Here is a 24271-nt window from a genome sequence, read left to right as displayed (position 1 = left end):
AAATAACACCATTTGAACCTACCAGAAGCTTACTCTGATATTACATCAACAAAACAACCTTATGTACCATATCCTCTCCGATCACCAAAGCCGGAGTTAGAAGAATTATTGCCCCTAGCTGGAGAAGGCACCTTATGGGCAAATGTGGTAAGGCATACGAAGCTGGCTAACCCTCACTTGGCAAATTTACTTGAATTCCATATTGTGATATTCATGATTAGCTATTGCTTCCGCACGTGGAGAAAGGCACATCCAGTTCATACACGAGGGGGCTATACAATGGGAGTACATGGGCCTAGTCCAGTGTAGTTAAAAAAGGATAAAATTGAGTGTTTCAATTACTAAAACGACTCTATTAATCTAAGGGGAACATTACTAACTTACTACATATGTCCTTTACATTTTATTAACAAGCCCATACCATATAAAATATAGTCTTTGTGTTGGTGATGTAGGTAGGTAGAGAGAGAGAGAGAGAGAGAGAGAGAGAGAGAGAGAGAGAGAGAGAGAGAGAGATTTTTATCATTCTTAGGCTATCGAAGTGGAATACTCGCAATCCATATTTTCATGTTCCCCAAGGCCTTGCTAAGTAAGCTAGCTCAAGAGTGTCAAGGTTTAATGCATACAAGGACTACTTATAATAAGGTAGTTCATGGTCACGTCGAAGACTATAGAAGGATAATCTCTAGACTAACCAAATAATATGTCCCTTCCCCTACTTTACTTTACCAATGCAAGATTCTAGGTATTTAAGTATTCAATTTGCAAAAAACTTCTCAGAGTTTATGTGGATGCATTCAATTCAAGGTTTGTAAGTGAGAGAGAGAGAGAGAGAGAGAGATTGTGTGTGTGCATGCGGGTGTGCGTGTGTGCGTGCGTGTGTGTGTGTGTGTGCATATACATATACATATACATATACATACATACATATATATGTATATATATAGAATATATGTATGTATGTATGTATGTATGTATGTATCTATATATATAGTCCAACATAATGTTGAAAATTTTCAAGAAAAGAAAAGGGGTGAAAATGGAAAAAAGAAATCATATTTTATGTTGACACAAAGCGTGCCACATTAATGAGGTGATCTTTTTCTAATTCTCACAAGATCTTGTCACTATAAAGGCAAATTTTTGTCATGTTTGAAACAAAACACGCTTTTTGAAATGGATTCTGTCCTATACAAGCTTTCTCGCTTCCACTTGTCTCTAAAGTTTCAAACTTCAAGTTTTCTTGCATTCAACCATTTCCTTTTTTCTAGTTTTCAAAGTTCTCTTTCATCATTCTACACCATTCTACTATTGATGTGTTGATTGAAATTTTGGCTTTCAAACATAAAATAGTAAGCTCTCTTCATCTTTCATCTATTTTGTCTAGTTTTTTATTTTCTTTCAACTCGATTACCTTTCCTAAACCACATCTTTGCTTGTGCAAAACAATACAAAGCAACAAATAGACATAAATTAATAGCCTTGCTTGCCCATTTCTCTCACAGTCACTAGAGTTTAAGTTGAAGTATCTTTTTAAGTTTTTGATGGTGAAGAGAAACTATATATGCAAACATTGTGTGAATAATAATGCCAAAGATGAAGATGTACAAAGTAGGTCTGCCTTATCAACCTACCTCTTCTATCTCATGTATAGAAGTTTCCAGTATTGTCACTGTGGAAGTTAGCTGTGTTAAAAGGATCATGCGTGCTAATGCAACCCAATAGAAGGAAGAAACCATGGTGAGCTAATATTTTTTTGGCATCTTGGAAGCGTAGGGTAAAATATTTTAGAATCTTGAAAGGGAAAAAATGCATAAAAGAAATTTTGATACAGCATGCATACATGTATAGAGAACTTGTATTGCGAGATTATCCAAGCTATCTTCCACAACACAGACCTAATTGTAAGTATCTTTTCCAGGCTATTGGAATTTCAAACAAAAACCTTTTTTCTTTATCATTGATCGACAATGCCTGCTTTCTTGTTTAGACATATACCCTTCATCCTATGAGGAGTGGCAACTAATAGAGTGTATTCTAGGATTCTGGGATGTCTTACATGGGGACATAGGCGAATTGCAATGTCAAGGTAGATCTACAATACAACTTGCTAAATATTCGGGTATATTTTTTATGACCATTTTTACCAACTGCTGAACAATCGTAAAACACATGGTGCTTTACAAAGACAAGATCTCCCAGCATGGAATTCAGTGGACTAGCCTATTCTTGATGCCAATGTAACATAGGCATATAGAGCCAAGCTCTTCATAGAGGTACACTAGTCTTTAAGACCAAAGATTGCTACTAGAATAGTGAAAATAAACATTTTGCATGCCATTGACTGTGTTCGTAGAGCTATTTCATATTTTTCAATAAAAGATTGCAAATCAATGTTGACATACAAAGCAAGTGGAACTAAAGGCATTCCACATTTTTTGGATGATGGTTAGGATAGGAAAACATCCAACAACGTGTAGTGTGAGGTTTTCCTCAACACAATTCAACTAAAATACATGATTGCTTTTCAAAATTGTATATTTTCTTTTTATTATAAATATAGTAGGTAGATTGGTACACAACTTGTGCCACTGGATCAGGATGTGAACTCTTTTGGACTTGCAAATGAGTTACTTGATGTTATTGTTACTGAGAATGGAAACCTAATGAGTGTCATTTCACTTAGGCAATGTTGTATACTCACTCAATTGTGCGACGATATTCTAATGGAGACAAGGGAACTATTTGGAATTGATTTTCATTCATTGTTAACAACTAGGGTGGGTAGGCAGTCTAACATGAGAGGATAAAATAGACATTAACATAATCACAACAAAATGCAGTGTTGCAAGATAATGGCCAAAGAAATGGTCACAAATTAATTCTGCTTATCATTTCTTTCCTTGTTTGGCCTTGTTTTTTATCCATTTATGTATTCTATAGTCCACTTTTGTTCAAGTAACACGTAACTTGTTATTTAACTTAAATCATATAAACTATTAAAATGTTAGAAGGACAAGAATAGAATTAGTAAAATTATGGAAACGAGACATTGACAAGGTCCATCAAGATTCGATCCTCCCTGCAAATGTCAAAGGTGGTGCTTTATTACTGAGTTGGTGATGTCTAAAGAATTGTGCCTTTTGGAAATTGAATCCTAAAAAATACATAAATAAGGCTATACTCAAAAGAGCTCATACATTATCCTCATTGCACTTTCCATACTATTGTGATAATGACATGAATAGTGTTGTCATCATTCTTCAATTTTGCATCCAACCTGCTCATCTCTCTTGACTCCAAATGTTGCTTGGGTTTGAGAACATGCATCAAAATAGAGGAATGTTGTAAGAATTTAGGTTGAAGTAAAATATCTTGGTCAATGAAAGAAAACAAAGTATAATAATAATATATAATGTAATTATTATAACCACACATATTGTGGCCGAGGAGGTGGTGCGCTTCCTTTCCCAAAGAATTATAATCCAAGGGAATGGGCCCTTCCCTGGGCGTCATGAGCCCTTCTCTGGGCGTCATGAGCATCGAGAATAAAGAGTCCAGTAGAGTCACGAAGTAGCATTGTGAATAGATAAGATATCGACATATTACCTGAATGTCAGTAGTCATACTCATATTGCAAATTTGAGAAGTTGATATGGTGCAACACCAGTCATGGCCATCTCTTTTACTCTCTATAAAGATGGAAAAATGCACTCTACTCATTATTCATGAATAATGCAAAAATTCATATTTGATGGAGGACTTCACACATGAATTGTTCATGTACAAAGGGTTGATGAAGCAATCATAGCAACATTACGCGATCTCTCGATGGTGAAGACGTTGTATTTATCCTCAAAAACCACGTTGCTATAGAAAATTGCTTTGTTGTTGTGATTGTTGCTTAAGAAAAAGAAAACATTACATGTCCATCAACATCCATTTAGCCCATTGGCCCCCCATTCTGGTGCTCACAGCATTATGTTGATGCCATTGTCGATGATTGGATTCTGTCCACGCTCTCATTGAGGTCTTCACCCCCTTGGAGTATCCTATATGATGCCTTAGGAAACAAACGGGTGATGGTTCTAAGCTTCCAAGTTGTTAGCAAAGGAGATGTAGCATGATCCATTGGAATAGCTGCAAGAAATAATTTAATCAATGAAAAACGAGAACATATTTTATCTTAACAACTGTTGTCCTTGGTAAGTTTGTAGATGCAGACCATGATGCTAATGGCATTGATGGCAACCCGGGGGGGGGCCTACATTCACTGACCATGGTGGGGAGCTTAAGGCTAAGAATATAGAAACTATCTAAAGCCGCATGCAAGGCACAATCCAAAATTGTAAGGTGCCCACTGTTGTTGATAAAAGATTCATTCTCAATGAAGATGACATCTTGAGCAAGAAGCAATGATATATCAAAACTTAGGATGCACCCAAGTGGATGAACAATTACAGAATGATATAGATTCGATCAATTACAAAGATGGCTTACATGCAACCCCGCTCCGTAATCATGTTTAGCTACGAAAAGATAAAGCTCATGCACACGCACTTATCCGACTTAAAACCTTTTAAACAATCCTCCGAGTTCTGATCAGCATACTATCAAAGCATTTTTACCACATTCAAAGATGTTAAAAGACATCGGTCATGTAGATCTTGTGAATTCACAAAGAATGGTGTGCTGTGATGGATTGCCAAACTTTTAAAAAACGAGAGATATATGGATATATATTTACACTTCTCTATCATAGACTCGTCGAATTTTGAAAAGACAAGCTGGAATGAGGCGTACATACGTCTCCGACTCTCAATAGTCTTCCATGTAGTCGAGGATGGTTTTTAAAGAAGCATAGTGGATAATAGGAAGCGGTGCATGAGCCAGCAAATCCACCCAACAAGACCATTTGACAAAAAGTTAACCTCTAGTTGAAGATTTGAATTTAGAACCTGACGATTTCTCTACTTGCGCAGTTTCGTCCTTCGAGCGCGTACAATTCTCCCTTCTTCACCACCAATTCGGGTGCGCCAGTATGGAACAACAATTCATCTTTAACTGTCAGTGCCAGAGGTAAGCACATTCTCAAAACTTTTGAGTTCTTATGATTGGATAAGCTCGCTTGCCTTGTTTTGAATGAACAGTTGATTTCCTTGATTTCTGTATAAGTTGTGCTCCCTTACATTTAAACTCTTTCCTGCTCAAATGTTTACTAATCAGAGGTTGTGTAAATCATATTCTATCTGCAGGTCCTATCCTTTTAGAAGATTATCATTTGGTCAAGAGGCTCGCTCAATTCGATCGGGAGAGGATCCCTGAACGCGTGGTGCACGCGAAGGGCTTTTTCGAAGTGACACGTGATATTTCACATCTCACCTGCATAGACTTCCTACGGGCACTTGGTGTACAGAGTCGTTTAATCGTGAGGTTCTCCACCGTCAACATAATTTTACATGTGTAGTTTCTTATTCATAATATTGATTCCAATCACATGTTCACAGGTAATGCAAAGAAGAGCGAGCATAATACAATGTAAAGACATCCCAAATGGAATGATTGAGATAGCTGAAAGATTTTAATTCCAGGTATTGTATAAATACAAGTAAGATTTACAAGAATGAGTGACTAAAATACTCATGCAATAATGTCCTACTATGTAGATGATGTGGGAGGCTCCATATGTGAAGCTTCCTTAGAAGTTTAGTGCATGTGATCATCATCAAGCTTCTCGTCCGCGCAGGCTGATCCTCCACATGAATGGTGTCCTTGTGCTCCAAATCATCCATGACACCACCCTCTCCAAAAACAAAAGTTGTCTCCTTCTCAAAAATCATCAGATTCTCCTACACAAAAATGGTGGACGCCTCCTCATCTAGCACTTTAAGTTCAAGATTTACAGCTTCAATTGTAGTAGGTTCCTCAAGGATAGTGTCCTACGTGCCAAAAATAGATGATGTGGCAACAACTTTCTCATGCATGGTCTATTGATTCTAAAAAACTAAAGCGGTCACAATCTCATCGAGGATGGGCTTGTGCAAACTAGCAGCATTATCTGTGACAATAGCCTCCTCCTACATGGTCTCCTTCACCCCAACATCTGAATCTGTAACATGCTCCTCATGTTGCACTCCATAAGTTGAAGCGATTTATTTTTCCATAGGTGCTTTATGAGCATAAAGTAGAAGTTGTTGTGTAACAAGAGATCTATATCGGTCCACATATTGTGGGGGGTAACTATTCTCTCCAAGCTTAAAGCCCCCAAAAAAGAAGAAGACCTTATTATACTTTTTCTCTTCTTGGCATCTGCATAAGAGTCATTGTGAATATATAGATAGCGACGGTATTTTGAATGGTACAATCTGTTGGAATTAGGGTTGCAGGAAAGCACACAAAGCTTGGAGAAGAAGAAGCAAGAATGTACACAACACAAAGTGTATTAGATTGTGTCAATGTACAAAAGATCAGTTAGCCCTAGAAGGATGGGCGTATTTACAAGCCGGGGGAAAAAACCTCCTAAAGAGGGAAAAAGTGCCCCGGGGGTCCTAAGTGTGTTCACACATCACTGCCTATATATATATGGCAACAAATTTCCCCTGGGAGTGATGGTGTGAACGAGAGCTGGCACTCATGTATAGGGGAGTGCCATGCCCGGATCAGTCCACAAAGGGGAGCAAGCCCAAAGCTTTGCGGAAAGCTTCGAACTTCTCACGAGGAAGCGCCTTTGTGAAAAGATCGGCGAGGTTGTCCTGTGTTGGCACATAGGCCAAGCTGATCTCTCCTGCTGAGAGTCTCTCCCTGACATAGTGATAATGCACCTCAATGCGCTTTGTGCGAGCATGAAAAACTGGGTTTCTCGCAACTGTCAATGCGCTCTGACTGTCAGTGAAGATAGAGGTGGCAGACTCCTGTCCAACACCCAAGTCAGCGATAAGCCGTCTGAGCCACACACACTCAACCATAGCTGTGAAAGCTGCCCTGTACTCAGCTTCACAACTAGAAGTGGCCACAGTAGGTTGCTTCTTGCTCAACCAAGATATGCATGAGCTACCGAGCATGAAACAAAAACCACTTGTGGACACTCTTGTGTCATAGCAACCAGTCCAATCTGAGTCCGAAAAAGCATGTAAATCTGGCGGCAACGATCCCCCCTTGGGATAAAACAACCCAAGATGTATGGTGCCACTCAAGTAGCGAAAGATGCGTTTAACTGCCTTCCAATGTTGAGACCCTGGGCTATGCATAAACCTGCTCACCTGTGAGACTGCAAACTGAATGTCCGGCCTCGTAATACATACATAAATGAGGCAACCAACAGCTGTCTGATAGAGTGTGACATCAAAGTGATCTCCAGCATCATGAAGACTCAACTTCAAACCTTTCTCCATTGGAGTAGCAATAGGCTTGCAGTCTTCAAGGCCAAATCTCCGCAACAATGTCTCAATATACTTTGTCTGACACAAAGCAATACCTCCATCACACTGCTTAAATTGTATCCCCAAATAATGATGCAAATGCCCCAAATCTGACATCTCAAAAGAGGCATTCAAATCAGCCTTAAAATCAGCAATATGACTCTCATTTGGTCATGTGAGCAGCATGTCATCGACATAGAGAGCAATGATTAGATGTACACCATCCACACGTTTAACATACAAAGTGCTTTCTGTTGGACTATTCTGAAATCCATGTACAGTCAAATATGCATGTATCTTTTCATACCAAGCTCGTGGAGCTTGCTTTAAACCATATAAAGCCTTTTTCAACCTGCACACTTTGTTTTCTTGCCCTCTTTGAATAAAACCACGAGGCTGCGATACATACAACACCTCATGCAAATCTCCATTCAAGAACGCAGTCTTTATGTCCAGCTGATGTACATTCCAACCATTATGAGCTGCCAATGCACAAATGCTACGAATGGTAGTCATACGACAAGTGGGAGCAAAGGTCTCATCAAAATCAATGCCCTTTTCTTGAGCATAACCCTTTGCAACAAGTCTAGCCTTATAGCGATCAACACTGCCATCTGGCTTTCGTTTCAACTTAAAAACCCACTTACATCCAATGGCCTTTTTACCAATAGGCAAATCATACAAAGACCATGTACCATTCTTGATTATAGCATCATATTCAGTTTGCATTGCAGCCAACCAATTTTCTGATTTTTGTGCCTCATCAAATGAAAGAGGTTCTTCCTCTTCACACATACTAGACACAGCCAAAGCATAACAATCTGATGCATAAGAGGCATGCTGAAAACCTGAACGAGTACGACTAGATATAGGTGCATCAATTTTACTATCACGCAAGGTTTGCACCAGCCATTTAGGCATCCCTCTAGCCTGCTCATTTTCAGCCCTATCCTCAGAAATTACATCCTGTAAATCTGCATCAGAAATAGGCTGATCTATGATGTTGTTTGAAATCTGCATAGGCTGAATATTTACCTCATTAGGACTTACATTTGAATTCCCATCTGTAAACAGAGGCAACAATGTATCAAATACATCCCGTGAGCTCACACCTGTCTCTTTGGTACATGATAACAAAGGCTGCACAGCATCTTCCACAAAAACAACATCTCGACTAATCAAGATACGCTTTGACTACGGATGATACAATCTGTAACCCTTGCTCTCAGCACTGTAACCAACAAAAATGCATTTGACAGCCTTATCATCCAATTTTGTGCGTTGTTGCAGAGGCAATAAAGCATAGGCCAAGCAACCAAAGACACGTAAGTGACCAATAGAAGGCTTCCTGCCATGCCAAGCTTCGTATGGAGTAATAGACTGCAAGGCCTTAGTAGGACACCTGTTGAGTACATATGCAGCACACATGACAGCCTCAAGCCAAAACGCATGTGGCAAAGCTTGGCTCTTGACCATACATCGTGCCATCGCCATAAGTGACCTGTTTTCCCTCTCAGCAACACCATTTTGCTGAGGGGTATACAGCACTGTACATTGGTGTTTTATCCCACGACTAGCTAGAAATGCATCAAACTCTTTAGACATGTACTCCCCCCCTCGATCAGAACGGAGGGTGCCCACATTACAATTGGATACATTTTCAACCATAAGCAAAAACTGTTTGAAGCACAAAAACACTTCGGACTTTGCCTTCAATGGATATACCCATGCATGCCTTGAGTAATCATCAATGAAAGTCACGAAGTACAAGTGTTTACCAAATGACGGAGTTTGCATAGGCCCACATACATCACTATGTACAAGTTGCAATTTGCGAGTGGCCCACACAGAACCATCCTTTGGAAACGCAGAACGCTGCATTTTGCCCAAAATACAGCCTTCACAAACATGTTTCAAGGGTGCCTCAAGAGGGGGCAATGAAGCAACCATATCAAATTTCTGCAAACACAGCAAACTAGCAAAGTTCAGATGACCAAAACGAGCATGCCATAGTTTTGCATCTGAAACTGCCTTTTCATCAGAAACTACATTTGCTGAATCTTTTACACACTTGTCATAAGAATTGAGCCTATACGGCCCACGAAACAAGGTGCCAGATACAATAATCGTATCACCAGAAGTCAAATCATGAACAGTACATCTGTCATCCACAAATTTGACTACAAGTCCAAGTCTAGCAAGCGTGCGGAGACAGACAATAGATTCTTCTTTATCCCTGGCACATACAAAGCATCTGAAAGTGTGAAAGCGCTGCCATTTGCAGCAGTAAGCATAATTTTACCAATGCCCTTCAGTGGGTAAGAAGCATTATTGGCACATGTGACAGTATTCCCATTAGGGACAGCCTCAAGAGAAGTGAACATATCACGATGCGAGGTAATGTGCTTTGTAGCACCACTGTCAAAATACCAAACATGAGAGTCAACAGAAACAGCCAAACATGCATCATGTACAGATGGGTCATACTGGCAATACACGCTAAATGCCCATTCTGTATCCTGCACAACATTTGCAGAATCTGCATTTGTAGAAGCATCCGCTATTGTGGCTGCATTTGACTCTTTCTTCTTTGCCTCTTTAGCCTTTAGCTTAGGGCAATTCTTAATGACATGATCATTTGCCTTACAATAGTTGCACCTAGTCTTTTTCTTGCCAGACTTATTGTTGCTACCTGTGGAAGGAGAAGAAGTTGCAGACCTACTAATAGGAGAAGAAACAGTGGAAGGGGCTGCCTTACCACTCCTTCTCTGCTGCTGCTGGGCAGCAATAAATGCTTGATCAACTGCACGCTGCCTGGCCCTGTTTTGCCTGGACTGCGCTTCTTGCAAGAGTTTGTTGACTAAAGTATCATACTTGACAGCATCAGGTCTGTCCTCATTAAGAAGTCTCCACGTGGAAGCAAAAGTCTGATATGTCTCAGGTAAAGCATCAAGAACAGTCTGCACAAGAGAATGATCAGGAATAATCTCACCTACAGAAATCAACTGTTCTTTGAGATCTTTAATCTCAGTAAGAAAAACATTCATGTCATCATCTTCTTGCATAATCTTCAATTCTAGCTCTTTACGCAGGTAAGCGATTTTTGCCTCGTTACGACCTGCATACAAACCAGCTAGAATATCCCAAGCCTGTTTTGCTGTTTTAGCTGAACGAATATGTGGGGTGATGTTACGTTTGACAGAAAGTGTAATCAAGGCATGAGCCTGCGCATCTTTACTATCCCAAACGAGCTTGTTCAGTAGTGGGTAAAACAGCAGCAACAGTAGAGCTGCTAGAACCTGCAACATCCTCAACAGATCCTACATCCACAGAACCTGGACGTACATCCGTACCCTGCACAATGTTCCACACTCCTTTTGCAACCAAAACATGCTGCATCATGTATGCCCAAAGTGGGTAGTTGCTGTCTCCATCCAGTTTGTCTTCAGTAGACAACATGTGAAATACATCATTGCTGTTATCAGCCATGGCCACTGACTGAAACTGATACAAAAGCTACCTGTAATGAAGCAAAGACTGAACAGAAGACAACTTGTGCTATGTAGCACGGTCCACAATAGAACACGTATGCCTGTTTTGCAGAAAACTGCATTGTCGAAATTTCTGCAGAAATGACGAAAACACCTGTGCAGAACTTGAAATGCAAAAACGGAGCCTGAAACGACCTCAGACGCAGAGTATAGGGACCTGCAAGCGCTCATGAAAACTCACCTCAATCGAAGAACGTGAGTCGGAGGGTGCTGGCGGCGTAGCCCTGGGAGCCGATGCCTGCTCTGATACCAATTGTTGGAATTAGGGTTGCAGGAAAGCACACAAAGCTTGGAGAAGAAGAAGCAAGAATGCACGCAACACAAAGTGTATTAGATTGTGTCAATGTACAAAAGATCAGTTAGCCCTAGAAGGATGGGCGTATATACAAGCCGGGGGAAAAAACCTCCTAAAGTGGGAAAAAGTGCCCTGACGGTCCTAAGTGTGTTCACACACATCACTGCCTATATATATATGGCAACACAATCAACGGTATATTAGATGGTAGCAGAGATGGTATATTTGATGGTATCATATTTGGTATTGTCAATGGTATGTTCGATGGTATTGTGTATCAATTATACCATCAATTATACCGTCGAAGATACCGTCGGTTATGCCGTCACATACCATCATTTTTTTGGTCAAAAGAAAATCTTCTTTGTATTTTTTGATGAAAAGAACGACGATAATCGGTGTTTCTGTAGTAGTGATGCTACGTAGGTGTGGGAAAATATGCATCGGCCCACGATATTGGTATGTGAACTTGTCCACCAAACTTGACAGGGTCCTTAAGGCAAGTGGTTTCCATGATCTTTACCAAGTATGATATGCGGCTATCAGTGCGTCTCCACAGTCTATTAGTGCATTTATAAGCGCATCTACTATGCCAAATACCGCATATAAACATGCATCTATAGCCGCGTATACACTGTCATATTGACGAGGTGTTATACGCGTGTATAGATGCACTACTATGTTATAACCCTACGCCAGTGGCTCATTCTTCACTACACATTTTGCCGTCGTCAACCCTCCCATCTCTACACCTCCATACCTCCACACTATTCATACCCCCACACCTTTCTACCTCCCACCTCAAGTGTGAGCACTCATACGAGGACCGGGAAAGGAAGATCAAGAATCAAAGAGGACTTGGAACTCGTTGACTCATACCTTTCCAAGGTGTGCCACTTGATTCCTTTTTTATACGTGTTTTTGGGGTTTAGCTATTGCAATGTTGTCTTTTGTGGTGGTCCTTTGTGCACATGTTATTTCCTTTTTGGTGTTTGGATTGTGGGCGACAGTCCCCATCACGCTCAGTCGGCAGAGAAAATTTGAACTGTAGGGCGCCAATTAGCGCGTCAAATGGTGCTACTGTTTGACAGTACAGTCGTGCTTATTGACGCGTTTCTAGATGCGTTACCCCTTGAACCCGAGATAGTTTGGGGCTGGGATTGGGTTCTTCCCCATCCCCCTTCCCTCTTCCATTCACTTAAATTTTTTTTCCCATCCATTATTTATGTGTTCTTTTTCTATCTTGCATATGTTTTAATCCTAACCCCCCAGTGCTGTGTGTGCATATGTCTCCCTCATATTTATTGTGTGGTGTAGTGATTGGGGGTACCGTATACTCGTTGGGTACCTTTCTTTTTTGATTGGGAAGCTAGTACGCGGAGCTTATCATCGCGATGAGCATCACAATGAGAGTAGCCTGACACCAAGGACTACATGCACATCTTCTTGGGGAGACCCAAAAGATCGTAGAAACTCTTTGCGCGGCGAGAGCACTCCACGAGTAGCACTCAGCTCTTAATTACTAGTTAGCTTTCTTGTGCATTAGTTATGTAGTGACCCTGAGCCTAAACCCCTCTCGTCTCTTTTTTGTACCCTAAGCTCTTTTTTGTACCCTATACCCTAAGCTCTTTTTTTTGTACCCTATACCTCAAGCTCTTTTTTGCACATTGTACATCAAAGAAATATATAATAAAGTCGGATGCTATACCCTAAGCCCTCTCTTGTAGCTATGCACAATGTATATCAAAGAAATATATAATTAATCATGTCCTCTATTCTATGATAGCCTTCTTTTCTTGCTCCCATTCGTGCCTATGAGCGTTGTTTGGCTGGCCCTTTGGATCATGTCTTTGCCGACAAGACTTGCCAATAAGAGGTCCTTGCTCAAGAGACAAGTTGGCCAGGATAGAGCAAGGACATGCTCCAAAGAGCTAGCTTGCCACTGCTCATAGACGCGAGTGGAAGCAAGCAAAGAAAGCTGCCATGGAAGAAACAAGGCTAGTAGCACTGGGACGCACGACGGATCCAGATGGAGCAATATGGAGTGTCATGGGGGGCTGAATTTGTAAGTATGGATCTCAATGTGACTTGCATTTATGTGATTTCTTAGTCAGTTGTTGATTTAATCTAATACATGCATATGCTCTTTGTGTCAGATTGCAACTTGATATACAGAGACAGAAGGAGGCAATCCAGATGAAGGCGCCGAAGAAAGCTCCGAGAGTGAGGAGAGAGAGACTCCGACTAGTAGTAGATGTAGTGCTAGATAGAAGCAACTATTTTTTGTACTTGAAGCCATATATGGCTGGATGTGGCTTTAGGCTTTACTATTTTTTTGTACTTCAAGCCACACGTGCATGTATAAACAAACCTACAAAGCCACTATTTTTTGTACTTGAAGAAGCCACATGTGGCTGGATCTTATTTAAGGCTTTATCACTTTTCGTACTTGAGGCCACATGTGTATGTATGTACAAGCCTTTTTTTGGGCAATATATATAAACACTTTTGTAATGTTTGTATTCAACTTCTCGTGCATGGATGGTTTACACGCGTCTAATGTTGTGGACTCAAAATCTTTTATTCGAAATTGTAATCATGGGCTTGTATAAGACAACTAAATCTGCTTCGTCTCTTAGCTCGTGCACGGAATCATGCGAATTATACACAATGCATTGATGTTGGTTGCATTAAATACAATGCATGCATGTATGAGCAAAGGGTATGAAATATGAGCATGTTGCTTTTTTTTTATTTACAAATTTTGAGTCGTGTCTATAAGCGCAGTTACGGTCTGTGTCTATCCACGCATCTAGTTGTCATATAGATGCCAATATACACGCGTGTATAGACACGCAAAAAAGTGCCCTGTGTGCATTGTGCATTTTCTCGTCTGTGAGCGTGTCTATACACTCATCTATATGTGCGTCCAACTACACTTTAGCAGCATAAATAAATGCTTGTCGATAGGTGCATAAATAGCGGCGTGAATAGACGCTCCCGTAACTTTACTACCCACCAGACCAGAAAACGTGTCTACGCACGCACATGTGACCGCTTTTCCTTGTTGTGTGTGTACGTGTGTATGTGTATATGCACACGTACATGTGATCGCTTTTCCTTGTTGTGTGTGTACATGTGTGTGGTGTGTGCGTGTGTATGTGTATATGCACACGTGCATACGTGCATGTTTCCACACACTTGCATGTTTGTGTATGAGTATGTTTATGCACCCCCTGTCTATGTGTATGTTGTGTATGCATGTGCATGTACATGTGTATGCCCCGTGCCTATGTACGCACATGCATATATGTATGTGTGTGTGGTGTATGCGTGAATGTGCGCATGTGTGTTTTGCTATGTGTATATATAACAATTATCTGCATGTACATTTGTGCATATTCACCTACGTGTGTGTGTGTGTGTGTGTGTGTGCACGCGCAACGCTTGTACGCGTGAGTGTGTGCTTGCATATGCAGATGTATGTGCATTTTTGTACACCCTTTCAAGTGTGTGTATGTTTATGTGTGTGCAACCCCCTACCTATGTGCGTGTTGTGTATGCATGTGCATGTGTATTTATGTATGCATATGTGTAGAACGAATAGCGTGTGCATTCTCCTCCTTCCTTGCAGACATCTTTGCCTGTATAAAGAATGTGACACTCGTCGAACTGAGTGTCCTCTATGTGGAGCCCCAAAGAATGCAAGACCTAGGTTTACATGGAGTAAATCATCCTTCTTCCACATTGTCAGCTTGAGATCATTGCTCCTTGAGGTCCCTGTTCTCTTTCACAGTGCGGGCATAAGCATCACCCATGAGCATCACCTGACTCTCCATAATTGCATCATCCACATCACTCTCCCCGCATCCTTCCTTGCTTTGTTCCCTGCTCTGTGCTACTACTTGCTCCAGATTGCTTCTGAGATTGGAGACCATAGCCTCATTGTTCTTGGCCAAGTTCTGCCAGAGCTGGGATTCTAGACTGAGATGTTTCACACGCTCCTCCAATTCCCAATTCCTGCGGCCTATTCTCTCAACCTCCACGTCCTTTTTCTTTAGCCGCCTCCATACACTTTCCTTGATTAAGGTCAATAATGCTCTGGTGTGCTGCTGCCGTTTTTCCTCGAGCGCTTGTCTCATCCGCTCTCCCTGAAGACCGTTCCACCATCAGATCCAAAGGTCGAAATTCCAAAAATCAAATTCCTACGCAAGGATTGGCAAAACATGATTTCAAGGAATGGACAAAAAGATTACCCAAATTTTGATGAGCTGATCGACCTCTTCTCGTTGCTTCAGGTACTGTGATTGCAACTCATCGCCCAGGATTGACGCCAGCAAAGATTGGATCTTGATAAGATCATCGAGTTGTGCTTTCTCTCTATTATGCCGCGAGCTACGACATCGAATCCCTCTTGGTTTCTACCTACTCTCCTGATTCGTGCTCTGTGCCGAATCCTCCGTCTCCTCTTGGGCTACCTGTGTGACCTTGTTACAGACGTTGATAACCCATTGTCTCAAGACGCGGATTTCTTTTATGATAAAGAACTTTCGGACGTCAGCATTACGTCCTCATAAGCTCTACATACCCGTCCTATTGTACTTAAATGATACCGCTTGCTTATGGGTACACATCATTGCCTCCACACATTCATATAAAAATGGTCATTACATAGAAGAATGTACGCCACAGTAGTTCGAGATGGCTTTGACTTGCCGCTTGCTATTGTCTTTTTGTGGAAGAGAGTAGCCCCAATGTGTCAAGGTCCTGGGCTTGCTGGAATACCGGCAGGACTGGCAGAATAGTCTCACAGGTCGCCATCGACGGGAGGAAATGGGCCTCCCAGCTCGCCCAGACCCTTGACGACACGGTTAAGGCCACCGGTCGGCAAGAAGGCCCCCGGCTGCCGCCGGTTGCCTTCTGGCCTCCCGGAGGCCTTTCCCTAATATCTTGAGGAGTCGTTAAAGGAATTGCATCGATGGATATGTGAGGAGAGGCTGTTTCCTTGCAAAGCGTTGAAGAATCCCGATGTTATTTAGACTTGTAATAGCGGCCGGGAGACAAAATTGTGGACAGTGGCTCCGGTTACAAAAAGCTTGTTCTCGCACACTCTCAGCCAGTCAAATTGCCGTGCCAATGGATGTGTGAGGGCTGGAATACACATACCAATGAAAACTCCTTGCTCACATGGAAGGCAATCGAGCTTTGCAACGTTTGAAAATTCATTTGGCGCAGGATCTGGGTGGTCAAATCGTTGTCGTGGTTATATTCTAGACACATCCATCATTCCATCGATGCTTTTTGTGAATATATTCCGAGCATTAATCTGCTCTTCTGTGTCAAGGCCTTAGGCTGTCTTCGGGCGCAGGTCCTTTGTTGGCTGAGTCGTCGTTCGTTTGCGGCAAGTCTATGTTAACTTGTGTTTGGGGCTGAGGGTCTTTTTTCTTTTTTGGAGGGGCCAAATTCAGTGAGTTCTAGGCTAAGGCCGAATTCTAGGATGCCCATATCAAGAGGAAGATTTTTAGCGCAGGCACCAACAGCCACGATGACATTGTCGGGGGCTTCCTTGGGCCAGGAACCTTTTGGCCGCGACTCCGAAGGAGCGGTTGGGTTGACGGTTCTATTGTACGACACGTGTCAAAGGAATGTTCACTAGATCACCACATAGTTCCACGTGGCATAGAGCTGATCCGTCCTTAATAGATAGAGAGAAGAGAAGAGAGAAGGCACAAAATTTATTTTTATTTTTAAAAAATTACACTTCGAAATTCATCACTAGCATTGCAACAGTGCTTACAAAAACATGGAATTCAATGATGAAACAGGCCGGCTAAGGATCCCCACGCCTTGTCGTGGATGCTCCGCTACCTGCAGAAAACGTCAAGAATCGTTGGTTCTAAAATTGTCCCACTGTTGTCTCCGAGGCGGCTTGTTCAATGTGACTACACAGACGGCCATGGATAAATATGGTGCATACAAGAGAGTTTTGAAGGTCCGTGGGTCGTGTTAGAAGCAAACGCAGGAACTGGCGGGACCGCACCACCGGTGCAACGAACCTCTTATCTGCTATCGGGAAGGCCAAATGCCCCGATTTCTATATACATGGTATTTACGTGAAGGAAAAATGTGGGTCGGCCAACGACATTGATATGTGCACTTATTCGGTTGGTACCAAATTTGGCATGGATTTTAAGGTGAGTTTTTTACATGATCTTGACAAGTATCAAGAGCATCTTACATCGTATGTCCAATTGGGAAGGACAAATGGCTCAATTTCCATACACGTGGTATGTATGTGAAGGAAAATTACACGTTGGCCAACAACATTGATATGTGCAAGTCTCTGATTGGTACCAAAATTGGCAGGGGTCTTAAGGTGAGTGTTTTCCATGATCTTGACATGTATCAAGTGGATTGGATGCCATATGTCCAATCGGGAAGTGCAAATGCCCCAATTTCTATATGCATGGTACGTATGTGAAGGAAAAATACGGGCTGGCCAACGACATTGATATATGCACTTATCCGATTGGTACCAAACTTGGAACTGTTCTTAAGTTGAGTGGTTTCCTTGATCTTGCCAAGTATAAAGAGAATTGGACCCCGTATGTCTAGTCGGAAAGGCCAAATGCCCAATTTCCACATGCATGTTACGTATGTGAAGGAAGATTATGCATCGGCCAATGACATTGATATGTCACTTGTCTAATTGGTACCAAACTTGAAATGGGTCTTAGGGTGTGTTAACCTTTTGGCAGCCCACCATGTTGTAATATATGTACTTACAATTTTTGCCGATTCGGCCATGTACATAGAGAGCTAAAAAGAAAATGAGGGAAGCTAGAGTAGGGTGGTCGCACATTGCGCCACTAGCTAGGAGAATTAGAGCTTGAGAGAGTGCAAGAGATGGAAAGGGTTAGTCCTCCCTTGAAAAAAGGTACTTATATAAAAGGCAAAGTCTTTGACTTTAGTCTTCACTTGTTGGATACCACGTTGAATGCAAAGAGCTCAAGCTTCCCTCCACTCCCTTAAGGGTGTTGGATTTCTTGCATGCTTTCTTTCCTTCTATGGTCTCATGCGATTGCTACGTCCACGGTTTCCCCTTCACCCACGCTCACGAGTATGCCATCTTCTCTCTTTCCCTCTCCCTCTCCTCTCCAAGCGAAATCGCATTTGCAACAAGTTGGGAGCTGCGAACGTGACATTCGTAGAACCGATTACGAGGTTGGCTCCTACCTAGAAGTAGCAATGAGTTGAGCACTCACTTGCGGCATGCTTGGACGATCCCCAATGACATGTGAGTCACATACATAGAAGACTTAACATTTTTGGTGCCATTGCTACGGATACTAATCAGGTACGCTCCACCAATACCAATCGTTCCATCGTTATCCACCCGATTCGAGCTTAGAAGCTTGAGCTAGAGTATAGACCGTTTTTGTGAGTTTGGAGAGATTTGAAGGTGATAGGAGTTTTGTTTGTTGTTGAAAGTTGTGTAGAAAGGTTAGCTTTTGATTGATTGTTGTCAAAATCAAGAAAAACTAGTACGAAATCTCTTTTTTAGTTGTGATTTGACGTTTGAAGTGACCGGTTCTAGGTGTCACATCGTAGGAAAAAGGTCAAATCGGTAGAAAAAAATGTTTGTTTATGATTTCTTTTGTGATACGTCATTAGAGTGTGTTTGTGTGTGTCCATTTGTGTCAAAATAGATCAAAAACAATAAAAAAACCCCCTAATAGAGTCCAAAGTTGTGTCGACACAAAAAAACTGTCAACTGCCTAGAGTGTGCTGCTTTAGTAAAGTAGTGCGCCGCTATACATAGCAGTATGCCGCTTTCGCAGTAGCCTGCCAGCTGCTGCTAGCTATTACCTACCCCCTCTGACAACATTTATTGTGCCATCCTGGCTGTCAGATAGAGGAATCTCTAAAGCAGTGCGCTGCTTTCGCACCAACACAAAATTTGAGAATTTTCATAAGTATTTAAGAGGAAAAAATGTGAGAGAAGAAATCAATGTTTGGGGGAGCAAGGCAGAGCCTACTCTAATACCAAATGTAGCAAGAGAAAAGCATGGAATAAAGCAGACATAACTCATTTACAAGATGCAAGAATGAGAACACAATGGCTACCCAACATGCCAAAACCCTAGTGTGGAACCCAACTAGGGTTGAAACACACACACTATCACTAACTCAACAACTTATTGTGGTTTGAGGGAAAAACCTTAAATAACAGAAAACATGCCATTAACCCTTATTGCTTACACATTTTCCACTGCCTTAACTAATACATTAATTCCAACAATCTAGGCTACTAGGAGACCAACGATGAAGCTACAGATTCACACTAGCCAAGATTTCACCTAAGTGCTTAGAACAAAACCACAGTAGGCCCAAGCATTTATAGTGGATATATTTACAATCTAGATTGATGTTTGTGGTATCCAAAGCCAATGGGCCAAAGATGAAGTGACACCATTATACTTTGCGTGAAAATGGACTAGACTTGCACATTTATCTTTTAAAACAAGAAAATTGCTATTTTCATTTGATAATGAACTTCAAATTGCACATTCAATCTTTATGGGCACTTTGATTTGAACATCTTTTTGACATTACATTTTATATTTCAATATTGAAATAATTGACAATTCACATTGGCATTATTATATGGTGCACTTACCCTTCATATCAAATTCTCTTGAAACTTTTTGTACGTATAGAAGAAACATAAGTGTTTAGAATTTATAAAACAAAATTAGCTTATATTATATATCTTAGAAAAATCAAAATTATACAAGTATGTTAAGTATGTGCTCATTTTCAAATATAAAAACATTGGCCATGAGGATAAACAAGAATTCTTATATAGATAAACCATTAACTGAAATCACAAACATAATTACCTACAAATTAAATGGATTCTCTAGTTTTAATAAACATTGTATTTTCTAGAAAAATAACTTATTTCTTATATAGGGAACCTTCATTCTCCATATACGAAGTAAAAATTCCAAGATATTATTGTATGGTCTATATATTAGGAACTAATTTTTCTTATATAAAGGACCTCATTTCTTATATAGAAAATGTTGAATTTCATATAGAAGTGCATATTTCCTAGATAGCAATGCATAGCCTACATAGAAAGTTTATTTTCCTGTGTAAAAGAACCTCATTTACTACATAGGAAACATTTATTCTAGTGATTTAAATAGGAAAACTCATTTCCTAGATTTAGGAATAAAATTTCCTAGTCTTATCTAGGAAATATGCTAAAATTTCCTGGTTCCCCCTAAAATTCATGTATAGGGAGTTGCCTAAAGTTTCTATAGTCTTCCTCCTCTTTTTGCCTCCTCCTAATCCTCCTCTTGCTACTCTCTATCAGTGTCTGCAGTGAGCCACCTCGTGCAGCTTGCAGCTTCACACATGCATTAAAAGTTCCTTCTTCTCTGCCAATGCCGACCCCAAGGCAATTAGGCAATGTACTGCCATTGTGAAATGAACATGCAAGGCCAAAAGAACTTTCATACATGTTAGACGATCACACATCACCTTGGGATTTTTTTTTTCACTATGTATGATTCCCATGTAGTCTCTCTTTTTTTTTTTCCAAAACTTTTTTATGCCACTGTTTTGCTAGTATAAATGTGAGAAAAATATGAAATAAATATGTCATTCTCTTGAACTTACATGCTAGTCACATATACTATTGAGTGAATTTCTTGAACATGTCACGATATATCTATTTTTTTAATCTACAAAAATATAAAGCCTTAAGTCTAGCATGAGAAGAAAGTTTTTTGGCCTGCCTATATAATTAAGTCTTATGCACGATGCTTGTTTGGCAAAGCTAAAATTCATGGTTTTTATTTTTCCTTGTTTGGGTTTTTTCGGCAATGATCGATTAGTCCGCCCACCCAACTCTTCACCCATGCATTCGCAATTTGAGGAGGCGAGGTTCAGATTAGTGAAGGATCTTACCAGGCTGAATGTTGATGGCAAGGAGTGAGTGAGCTCCATGATAATGGTAGCAATCAATGTGGTCCACGATGACGGCGGGCAACTCATTCAAAACTACACTTTTAAAGGAGGAGAAGATCTCCAAGCGTAGGTTTGGTGGATAGGCTTTGCTAGGGCATTGTAGGGTTATTGCACCACCTACAAGCTCTGCTTGAGGAGGGGGAAATTTCTAAGGCCAAGTTAGATAAAGTGAAGGGCAATAGTGCTAGTTTGAGCCCATTAATAGACAACATTTTTGTGAGGCATATAGAATCACAAGGAATGAAGAAACAAAGGAAAACTTGCTAATAAAAGAGTATATATAGAAGTTTTCAAGAGTCTTTATTTATAGATGTCTATTTGAAGATGACTCGAAATATATATTAGAATGTGTGAGGCTCAACAATGAGCCAACATGCCTAGTGTAAACATTCAAGGTTTAATAATGCATATATCAGGTGTTTATTTAAAAATTACAATGCTTGATTATGTATTTTATATATACATTTTTATGTTGTAATCAAGTATATCTTTACACTTGTTTGAATAACTTCAAATAAATTCACCCTAACAAGTGGTTGTTGCCTTTTTTATGGTACTTACAAACATAGAAGTGATGTCAGAAGCAACATTCACTATGGGAATGTGAGGCAAAGGATTAAGGAAAATTCTATGTAAAGAACATTTTCATTAATATTTTCAAAAACTTTTATTCTTAGTTATCCGAAATGACTATGGTCTACACCTCATAAAGCTTTTTTGTGTCTCGAGCATATGCCTTTCAAGATTGGGTGAGCATTCATACTATTAACTGTGTTTAATGTCATACACAACAAACTAAATTTTAACATATGAATATCGATAAACATTTCATAATTTTCTTAACAATAAAAAACTTACTAAACTAAAGCATTTAGAAATGTGTGTTGATTTAATCTTGACTTTATTGAAAATAGGAATTACCAAGTCAAGGAGAAAGTCACTTAGAGCTCATCCCACTATGGGGGTGGAGGAGCTACAACACATGCATCTATAAATTGCAGAGAAACACTTGTTCCATTCGACATAAGGGGACCCAGGACAACTAGCAGATCCAGGAATAAATTTAGCAAACAACATGGTTGTGCCTTCATCGTCTTCATCTGGAGCCTACATGTGTGCCATTATTGCATGGGGTTTCCAAGTCAAACTCTCTAAAAGCAAGGGCTGCAGTGGATAATCCACCTTATTTAACACATGTAAGAGCTTGTTCATACATAGGGTCTAGTTTGTAAACCCATAATGGACAAAAAACTAGAGGTATTGTTCACACGCAATGTAGTTCCTCAAGACAGGTGTGCATGCAAGGTGAGGTGTTAGCTACAAAGTCCTTGACATGTCAAAATCACATGTTGCAAATAGTTGCATACTTGGTTTTTTTTTGAGCCCTTACTTTGATGGTAGGGGCCAACCCAAAAACTAGTTTCTAAGTCGAAGTTGACAAAGACAAGCAGGTTTGCAAACTACATTGGTCATGTGAAGATGCCCTAAGAGTCCCATCCCACTATGCTCTTATCTGGGCTATGGTGGCTAAATGTCCCCCAACTCAATTGGAGAAAGTGCATAGGTGACATGGAGCACATTGTAGCCATGCACTACAAGAGCTAGGAGGTGCTTGATTTTGCCTAGTTTTTGTAGCATTTGAAACTTGTGTAAACAATCGGAAGATGGATGTTGACAAACTGACTTGCTTCTCATTATGAAATAGTCATTAATAATGAGTGAAGTGATTTAGGTTTCAAGGTCAAACATGCTAGTTAATTATTGGATTGAAACACTTATTTCAATTGATATTATGTCTACATTTTGTGTCTCAAGGTGGCACAACCAAGAAGCTCCCATTTAGAGAAACTTTAAAGTAACTCTAATAAATTTACAATAAAAATTCCCAATAAGTTGTAAAACCAAAATGAAGGGTGTAAGTTGAAAGGAGAGGGAAATAAAAAAGTAGGTGAAGGTGAATAAATACGAGGAAGGGTAGATGAGTGAAAAGAGAGGAGAGGAGAGAGTGAAAGAGGGGATGGACCATCAAATATAAGTGCGGGACCCTCTTCCTACATTTAAATAATAGTATGTGCTTTTAATAAAGGGTGGTGTCATACAAGCTAAAAGACAAAACAAGCCATCACATATAATCTAATTTAACATTTAACTAAAAATTTATACTAACCACATCATTACTAAAATAGTAAACATTGACAAAATAAAAGCAATTACATCTCTCCAACATAAGTGAATAAGGTGACTAAACCACTATAGTCTTGCTTTTAACAAGCTTAGGCAGTAATGTTTTCCAATAACTTGTAAAAGGGAAGGAAAAGTGGAAGGAAAGGGGTAGTGAAAAATGCAAGTGAAGGTGAATAAATATGGAAACAGGTAGATGAGTAAAAGGAGAGGAGAGGAGAGAAGTGGAGAGGGGATGGACCTTTTTTTTTTTTTTTGGACCAGCCAGGGTCTCAGGCTCTGATGAGCCCCTGACGCTCGGAGGAAACCCGTGCCCTAGCTTATGAATTCGCTAGCACCTTAGAGTCGATCACTCCGGTGCATGGACCATTAAAAATGCTGGGACATGAGTGGAGACCCCCTTTAAATAATCTCACATAAGATAAAATACTTCACGACTATCAACTAAACTACTACTAACCTGAATTTAAACTAACATTAAGCAGCATTAAGAAAAGTCAGCATGCATAACTCTTTGAAATAGTTGCCTCAGACCCTTGGAGCTTGTTCACGCAAGCAGCTTGGTTTGTAAACCAAGTCATTGGCAGCTCATACTTGGAAATTGGATTTTGGGCTGGCCCCTATTCTAGAGCAAGGACCCAAGGAAAAACCATGTCTGCACCAGGTGATTTTGATATGTTAAGGAACTCTTTGCTGACACCTCAGCCCTGCATGCACAAGTGAACCCGAACTTTGCCACATGCTGGTTTGCAAACAAATCCAACAAGCTCTTAACTCTGTGAGGG

At 40.4% G+C, this 24271-nt stretch overlaps 1 pseudogene; it reads right to left on the bottom strand.

The window, feature by feature from the left end:
- Window positions 1-15025: 15025 nt before the first annotated feature.
- Window positions 15026-15406, bottom strand: LOC147625880 (BOI-related E3 ubiquitin-protein ligase 1 pseudogene; annotated as a pseudogene).
- Between the last annotated feature and the right edge of the window lie 8865 nt (window positions 15407-24271).

The sequence above is a fragment of the Cibotium barometz genome, chromosome 23 (genome assembly GCF_041138505.1).
Source record: "Cibotium barometz isolate CiBa-2024 chromosome 23, ASM4113850v1, whole genome shotgun sequence".
NCBI classification, from domain to species: Eukaryota; Viridiplantae; Streptophyta; class Polypodiopsida; order Cyatheales; family Cibotiaceae; genus Cibotium; species Cibotium barometz.
The sequence above is the reverse complement of the archived record's forward strand: the minus strand, read 5'-3'. Positions and strand labels throughout refer to the sequence as shown.